This window comes from Vidua macroura, chromosome 5 (assembly GCF_024509145.1).
Source record: "Vidua macroura isolate BioBank_ID:100142 chromosome 5, ASM2450914v1, whole genome shotgun sequence".
Taxonomy (NCBI): Eukaryota; Metazoa; Chordata; class Aves; order Passeriformes; family Viduidae; genus Vidua; species Vidua macroura.
Window position 1 is genome coordinate 7,697,729 of NC_071575.1, and position 9,100 is coordinate 7,706,828.

Sequence of the window (9,100 nt, forward strand, 5' to 3'; positions counted from 1 at the left end):
AAAAAACAAAAAAAACCCGTAGAAACGTAGAGCCCTACAGGCACAATCTTTAAAAAATTAAGAAACAGCACACACAGATGAACAATGCTGACATTCTCTGTTTCAGTATTATTTCCCCTTCTTCATCAATGCGGAAAATGACATCCACGTACTTTCATGTTCAGTACACCTCCAAGCGTGGATTAATTTAAAGCATTCATTTTATACCACCTCAGAAATATTACTAATATTTCTTTGATGCATTAATATCGAAGTAGTGACCCTTGAAGGGAGAACAGCGTGCTCTGACTCCATGTTGTAGAAGGCTGAATAAATTGCCTTTATTAAGCTAAATTATATTACATTAATACTATACTATACTAGAACTACATCATACTAAAAAGATACTAAAGAAAACCCATGACTGTCTCCAGACAGTCATGACACAGTTTTGACTTAATTGGTTAATCAATCTAAACAACCATCACCGGTGTCCAATTAACAAATCACTCTTTGGTAAACAATCTCCATAACACATTCCACATGTACCAAACAACAGGAGCGGTGAATAGAGATAAGAATTGTTTTCTTCTTTCTTTGAGCTTTTTCACTACATCTCGCAACTTCCCAGGAAAAACCCTGGGAGAGAGAATCATGTCCCTCTCTGTTCAGAGAATGTGAATACCACACATTAATTAAAATATTGTTTCCCATTTTAATAATTAAACAAGTTTCAATGCATAAGGAACAACTAGAGATATTTTCATCCTTCCTCCCTCCATTTTCATTTTTCTGCATATGAATGAAGGAGCAGAGTCCATTTCCCACCACCACCCTTGCAGAGTCTCTAAAATCGCACTCCTTGATGGCTTCATGATCTTCAGATATTAGCTGAGCAATCAGGATCATAAGATTGCCCTTTGGGAGTCTTTCAAGACATCAACTCTGTATCTTCTTGACTGGCCTACGGCTTCCTTTTGCTCAGCCCTGTGGCATGTAACACCACCTCTCTCTTTCCCCTCCCAGGTCCCACCTTATCAGATGGCAATGCTGAGGAGTAAAATATGGTCTGTGTGCCTCAAATTCACCTCAAACTCCTGAATTCAGTGTGGCAGTGAGAAATCAAGAGGATGAGGCAACTTAACAGTGGCCTGTGAGTAACAGTGGAAAATCGAGCCGATAACATTTCCTTCACCTCTTTTATGACATGGTCACAAAACGACAGCTCTGACTGAGGAATGCAAAGTCCTCGCGTCCCCCGGCCTACGCAGGCGTGCATGGCATATTCTAATTGGACTGGTGCATACCTTCCCATCCATGAGAGACTTCCCCTGGGAAGCCATAGGCACCAGGCAAATGAAATCGGAGACTCAGCGCCTTCCCATTACCTGCAACACGCTTTGATCTGTGGGGCATAAATAAACACGTAAATGTCCCATCTCTGCCAAGGTCAATGAGATGCAGCAGAGTTCCTTCAGTCACCTAAAGGAGTTCATTGGACTTGGGATGGGGCAAATTGCTTTGCTGTGCTTAAAAAAAAAAAACCTGGATGGATGTAACAGCCAAGGGTATGATGTGGTGTGACCACTGTAGTTTGGGAAAGCTAAGACAAATGGACACCCTGAAGGGTGAAGGGTTGGAATTGTCAGTGGACCATGCCCAAAAAGGAGGGATGAGCCAGAGCTCTCCTTCTTGAAATCCTCTTCCCAAACACCTTCCTGTATGGAAAATTTGGTCTAACCTTTGCCAGAGTGATGCACCTGAGGAACCCAGCTTTCAGCACAGATGTTTGCTGCCTATTACTGAAGCCAGCACCTCACTTCTTCCACTTGTGCCAGCGAAGGTGCATTTACAGCTATCCCCACAGCAGGACACGAAGCATTGCTGCTTTTGATGCAAACATGGGGAATACTCCAGCATTCCAAACCTTTGGCTATTCCTGCACTTGCCCTATAACAGAAGGTGGCAAAGATGCACCCTGCTGTTTTAAGTCTTGCCCCTCCTCACGGCTAGCGCTTATGAGCAGTTAAACATGGGTGCAGTCACTAGAAATTTCAAACCAGTGGGGCCCACAGAGGATAGCTGTTATCACCAGTAACATAATCCAGGCTGGAAGGGGAACACACATTAGGATACCAGGAGCTCTCCTTCCTGTGCCCCACTGCAGTCATTCACTAAAAGGAGTCTCTACAGAAGACTTAGATTGTAACCGGTTTTGGTGTATTTTTAGGGCAACCAAGAATGGCCCATCCAGCAGAATTTCCAAATCTGAATTCTCGCTGTTTGCAATAGTTTCTGCCTGTCTGAGGGTCATCTGTGCAGCTGGGGTAATAGCAAACCCTCCTACCTCTCAGCCATACTCTGAGGATTATGCAGGGAGTGGCCGCTCAGTGTACTGAATATGCAAAGGCCTGTTATAAACCTCGTATCTGATTGCGACCATAAGCAAAGTCTTATTTAAGCAATCCCTTCCCCAACAAAAATATATCAGCTGCTCACTCTGTTCTTTCCTTCCGTGTCTTCTTGCCTCCAAGTTCTTCCAGATAACAAAACACATTACTAAGATATTTTCCTTTTGTGCTGTAAAGTTGTTTACTACAAATAATAGAGATTTTTCCCACAATGTAGTGTACATACTTAGTTGTTTTGGCTCATTCTGGTATCGCACTTATACTGGAGGAGTCTCACTGCCCAGTCAGTGAAAGCCCCACTCCCATAATCTCACACATGTCAGATATTCACATTCCAATAGACGTATCTAATAGATATGTCTATTTCTCACTGTGCTCACATTCATGGGAGACCCCTTCTCCAATTCCATCAATTTTATCAACTTAGCACAGAGAGCATCAGTTATTTCTTGCTCCCACTAAACACAAAACCATATTTCTCTACCAAACCATAGTTTAAAACCAAGCTGGTGTTTTTGCACATGCTTTGCTTGACACTTCTGTATTTGTCTCCCACATCAGTTAATACCTTTTCTCGCCTTTCAGTGCACTTTGTTCATTCTTTTTACCAGACACAACAAAACCTTTTACAATTCCACCTTTTAAATTAAGCTTTCAAAGGCAACATTCTAGTAAAACACAATTATGATACATTTCAGGGCAGATTTGCTTCCATACTGCCTTGCTGAACGTGAGATTTCTGATCACGCCAGTTTTCACTGCATACAGAACGCAGCACATCTTGCCTTTTCTTGTTCTGGTCTCTTTTAAAGTCATGACTATGACTGTCAGAGTCAGAATCAATCCATTTTCCCCCTTTTACACTCAGATGCTTATTTTCATGTCCGATATCACTGTTACCACCTACTCAACAACTGGATAGGCAAAAATGATGCTGGTAGGGAATGAAGGAAGAAATGTCTGTGGTTCATCTGGATAACACCCATTGGGCCATTCAGCTGTCATGATTCTTCTAGACACACAGACACAATTTTTAGCTGCTTTTCACAGCCCTGACCCTCCCTTGTGACAGAGCACACACTACAATGACATAACTTGCATGCCTGGCCTTGCTGTTCCAGGATAAGACACACATTTCATTGCTCCAGCATACCTCCAAATTGCTCATCTTCCTCTCTCTGCCCTCTCCGAAATGAAACAGCTCAGTTCACTCATTGTGCAGGGGCAAAAGACAAGGTGAACTGTAGGAGTGATGTGAGAGGACAACTGCCTTCCCAGATGACACCAAAACAAGCAGTGTTCACCCTGTGCTTACAGGAACACCCTACAGCCTCCCTTTCAGCCTTCCCCACATGCCCTGACAGAATATTCCCTCTTCCCAGCTGTGCCCAGGGATGAGAAGAGAGTGACAGTACAGTCATGTATTCCCTATACACATCACCAGCTGCTATTAAGAAATTACTGGGTGACTTGAGGGGTAAACCCATCTCCCTCAATCACTTGCACATTTAAGAAAACATGCCACAACCTGTAATTTGTTGTAAAAATATGGGATGGTCCCACTTCCCTTTACCTGTCTCCCCACATCATCCTCTCTCTGCCCCATGTTTTGTCACAGCACAGAATCATGACAGGGCTGTGTGCTGTACTGCAGCCTTGCCAGTGCTGCCCATCCTGAAATTCTGCTTGCCTGTACTTGGGACATGTCTGTCCAGGAGAAAACACCTTGCCTCAGAGTTGGGACTTCAGTGATCCTTGTGGGTGCCTTCCAAATCAGGATATTCTACAGTCTTGTGGGGAGGAGGAGAGAAAGGAGAGAAAAGTACACCATTCTCAAAGCACTCTAAGGCCTACCACCTCTATTGTATCCAGACTCGAGCCTGGAATATCTTCATGTGCAAAGCAAGTCACAGAAAAAGAGAACAAACAATGAGAAGAGTTACTTGGGCGATGAGCCATACCAACCATCAGGACCGAATCCTCACTGTTCTAAATACTGTACAATGTTCCTGTCCTGAAGAGCTGGCAGCATACTCAGAACACCCTTTCTCCCCTACATCCATCAAGAGAATGGAAATAGACACCTTCACAACTTCACCAGCAGCCTAGCAACCCTCACCTGTAAAACCAGACTGGATCTCGGAGCACCTCAGAAAGGAGAGTGACTCAAATGTTGCAGATGGATTACATTTCATAGTCTAGAGTTACCCTTGGATGCCTGCACTATGGAATACCTACAGGAAAACTTCTGCATCTAAACTTAGGCTTAATCCAAGGATTTAGCCTGGAACCCAGACCCACTAAAGACATCTGATGCTACAGCATCAGAGCTTTGCTAGGCACTGCTTTGGCATCTTTTTCCTGTGAAAGCTATACTCTTCCCAAGTTTCCATGAGCCCATCATCACAGACAGCAATCTGCAGTGAAGATTTAAAAACCCAAGTAAGATTTAAGCTATTCAAACAATCTGTGTAGGCATTTTTGATCATTATACTTGTGAAGGTGAGTGTAAAGCACATGTACCATATAACTTACCTTTAACTAGTAATCTGTAACATCCTGATTTTTTGCAGCTGCCCAGCAAGATCACAGGCAAAACATTTTCTTCTACTCCTCCCAACAGTGCCTTTGGGCACTGCTTAACACTTTGTGCACCTTTTTCTATTATCAAGTGAATATGCAAGTGTAGCCATGGCAGCCAGTTTGTGGCAGATGTGAACAAGGACTATGTCCAACTAGTTACAGGTCTGCTTGTAACCCACACTGGTGTCCCCTGATTATCCCTGGGCTTCTGCAACCTGAACAAATCATGCCCTAACATGACCAGGATCCTAATCCCCTCCCCTGCCTCCAGAGGGGTGTATTTTGGATTCATAAAATCTACTGCTGGATTCGTTGATGAAGCAGGAGCTTTCCCTCCCCTCACCTCCTCCAGTCACACCCTGGGTCTGCTCACCAGTACACAGCTCTGCTCTGCCCATGGAGGGGATCACCCAGCTCATGGATCCCACTGGGCACCACTCCAGCCTGGCCCTGGTGGAGATTTGGGAATTTCTGTGTATGATCAGCATTAGGAACCGCAGTGCTTAATGACTCCGAGCACCAGCAAGGCCATGGGCAGTCAATCTCACACACTGAGCCCCTGCCTGCAGCTGGGTGTTCAATCTGAGATCACAAAAAGGTGGTTTGGTGTCCAAATGTCACAGACTTCTCTGTGACACTGCAAAAAGGATATGTTTTCAGGAAGGGAATTTGTGGCCATCTCTGCTTTAATGCAGTATTCTCCCAGCAGCAGGTTCCTGTGCTTCCTCCTACCTCAGTTCCCTCCTTGTGTACTTTCCAATTACAGTTTCTTCAGCCACTCCTCCTCAACCTCTCCTAGCATCAGAACACCCTCTATTTTGTATACATTTACGTATGTGTGTCTATTTATCTACGTACATTTGTACACATGTCATGGTAATCACCTTCCCTCTTCTAAATTTTTCCCACTATCAAAACCAATAGCCCTCCCCCTGACCTTGCACTGAACTTGTACTAAAGTCATGGGAATTTCTTCTTCAACTTCATGTCACTTTTAATCCAACCCCATGAGGTCAAAAACAAGTCCCCACCACAGGCTCTGTTCCTCATCCTGCAGTGTTCTGCATGGGACTTGAAGGAATGGTGTCTAAAAAAATAGATGGGGAATGGATTTTGTCTCAGCAAGCCAATTCCACTCAAAGGGCAAGAGAGCTGGAGTCACTTGTTAACGGAAGAGACGAGATTAATGAAGCTTTCCCAAAAGGGCACCCCACCTTGCTCAGCACTGAGAACTCACATCTAGAATGCATGAATGCATTAACTTAGAACTTTGCTGCACCACTGAACCCTTCATAGGTAGCAGTGTGTCACAGCCAAGGCTCAGATCATCTTCTTACACTAAATGCTCTTTCCCACACAAGAAATTTCAACATGCACTTCTTGACCAAAGACATAAAAGCAGCTGACCTAAACCCACTCTTGTCTAAACCCAGTTCTTCCAAGCCACACAAGAGAGTTAACCTGCACTACTGAGTAAGTCAGGGCAGCTGCTCTCACGTGTCAGCTGCAGAGGGAGGGCAAAAAGATACACTGCCTTCTGTGAAGATTTAAAGGTAAGGCGTGCTTGTGACAACTCCTAGTTTCACCAACTCTTCAGCTTGCCAAAAGGAGTTCCATCCTCTGCCCTTTCTCTCCTGGTGGCAGAGGTGCATGTGTGGTCTCACAACAAACCGCAGCAAAGAACCAGCAGAGATGACAACAGGCAGGCATGACGGCTTCTTTCAACAGCAGTGCCCGCTGAGAGGATTTGTGCAACCACAGCCTGTTTATCCAAGCACAGAAATGTAAGAACTAAATGTGTGATTCCCTCTGGCATCTAATCCTGCTGTTGGAAGCAGTGGTCCTTCACCACATTTCTCATGCCCAGTGTCACACTACACTTCTTCAGCAATCTCTCTGGCCACAAGGCAGGCTGATGCAACTTCTATACTGTTTTTCTGTAGGGAGGGGGGAGCAGTGACTGGACTGATCTGAGGCCACTAGGTCACCAGAGCTGATCCAAGGGAAGCAGCAGGAGCTTGCAGTCAGGACTGGATGGGAACTGGATCGTTCCTTCAGCAGGAGCCTTTTGTGCTGCTGGGCTGCTCATCATGTGAAGCCCAGATCCAAGCAACACAAGTTATTCAATCACAGTTCCCAGGAAGCCCTGCCTGCAGAAAGACACCAGGTCAGGCACTCTCCATCACTGCTCTAAACTACGCTGATCACCCAGACTTCACCTCCACGGCTGCCTCTTCCCAGAAGGAAGAGCTCAGCACAGCTATCAGCCACGGGTTTGCAGTACAACAGACCATCTTTTAGCTGGAACGTGTCATCCTGGCAGCAACAGGCTTTCATGTCAACCTGGCATGAAAACTTGTAGCAAGACGTTGTGGTTAGGACCCAGGCTGGACAGATGGAGATAAGAAATTAGTGAGGGTAATCAGCCATTGGAATAATTTACCCGGGGAACCAGTGCAGCCTATCACTTAATATCTTGAAATCAAGACTGGGTACTTTTCTAGTAGAATTTCGGATTCGATGCAGTGATAACCAGCTGGGAATGTAAATACCTGCCAGGGGTCGGGTGAAGGTATCTGTCCCCAGTTGGCTGATACTCTGAACATCAACTGTGTGATTACCTCAGGAAAGAGGGAAATGACCTCTCTGTAGAGCCCAAGCATCAAAACAATAGAGCACAACTGCATTTGCACTGAAGTCATTTCTGAGTACTTCATTAAGAGATTCAACAGGAGTTCAGTGAGGAGCTGCAAAGCGGAAAGGAATTGCAAAACTTCCGAGGCATGACTACTGAAATAAACTAGCTGTGGATAATTTAGCCAAACAGTAACTAAGCAAACAACATCAACTGGAAAGATACCAGATGACAGAAAGCACAGTAAACACTTATAATCAAACATCCTTGGAAAAAAATGTGATTCCAATTAAGAATTGGAAATCCCTTGTGGGCTGTTCCTTAAATTTTGCCTGGGATAACTATGGAGAGTGAATGTAATATGAATACAAACTAATTAAATAAAACAGCCCACTTTAAACAAGACTCCAAAGTAGATTACATTAAAAAGAAAAAAAAATCATCAGAAACTATAGCATAATTTGACTCTTTCCTGCTAGAAAGCACATAAGAGTACCATAAGAAAGGATAAGATTCAAGAGAACAAACACAAGAACATCCATCTAAAGTTAGCAGAACAAAAAAAAAAAAAAAAAAGGCCTGCAGAAGAGACTTACCGTCAAAATCTACCAGGATGCACAAGAAGTTCCCAGAGGAAGTATCTGTGTTCCACTATTTCAGAGAGCAGGAGCACCAACCTCAAGCCCAGTCGCCCGCTGTCACAAGCAACTGGACCATATAACCGCACTGAGATTTACCCAGACCACAAGGCTGCTGTACAGGCAGCACAGGACAAATGCCACCCTCAATCACCACCTGGCAAAACAAGGTTCTACACAGAAGCCAGCTGAACTCTTCCTAACATTAACAAAAACTAAGAAGAACTCACATTTGTTACAACTTCAGGTCTGATTATGGATGCCTCCTCCTTGCCCAATTCAGGTGCAGTTCTGAAATCTGGGTCACTCATACATTATTCCTCCAAACCAAGCCACCTCCCTTCGGTGCAATCCTTTAAAAGGACTCTGCCCTTATCCAAGCCATCTCCAAGTCATTTAGGCTATGAGAAACTCCAAAATACCAAGGAATCAGGTCACAAAACTTCCAACAACACATTACACATGTGGCTTGGTCCAGGAGGAACAGGCACCCAGCTCCAGGAGAAGCCAACACGAGCATCCATATCCAGCAGCGCCCTGGCAAAGTCTGCAACAAGTGAACACCGATAAACTGAGCTCAGACCTCTGACATCATAATTCCTACCAGATTTGATGCAGTCTTAGCCAATATCTGGGAATAAACGAAGCATCGAGCAACGGCAAGCATGGGTGCTGGGAGGACGATGGGTCAGGTGAGAGCCGTGGGAGCTCCGAATCCCCCCCTGGCAGGTTGGCTGGGGCGCTGGGGTTGCCATCGGAGCTGCTGCGGTGGCCGGGGCTGCGGGAATGAGGCAGGAAGCGAGCAGCAGGCAAGGATCTCGCCTTTCGTTCCTCTGCCTTCCCTCCGTGACAGG

At 45.0% G+C, this 9,100-nt stretch overlaps 1 protein-coding gene across 3 annotated transcripts in view; it reads right to left on the minus strand.

Annotated features, from left to right (window-relative positions):
* The window catches only part of ARHGEF5 (Rho guanine nucleotide exchange factor 5), a 33,828-nt gene that overhangs the window by 23,868 nt on the left and 860 nt on the right, over positions 1-9,100 (minus strand). The window contains exon 1 of one of the 3 annotated variants that reach the window (XM_053977673.1): positions 8,851-8,889. The exons of 1 other annotated variant lie outside the window; for it this stretch is intronic. The gene's annotated coding sequence lies outside the window, so the exon portion shown is untranslated. Of the gene's footprint in view, positions 1-8,204; positions 8,292-8,850; positions 8,890-9,100 lie in introns of those variants that run through there. One more of the 3 variants, XM_053977672.1, reaches the window with a different exon arrangement.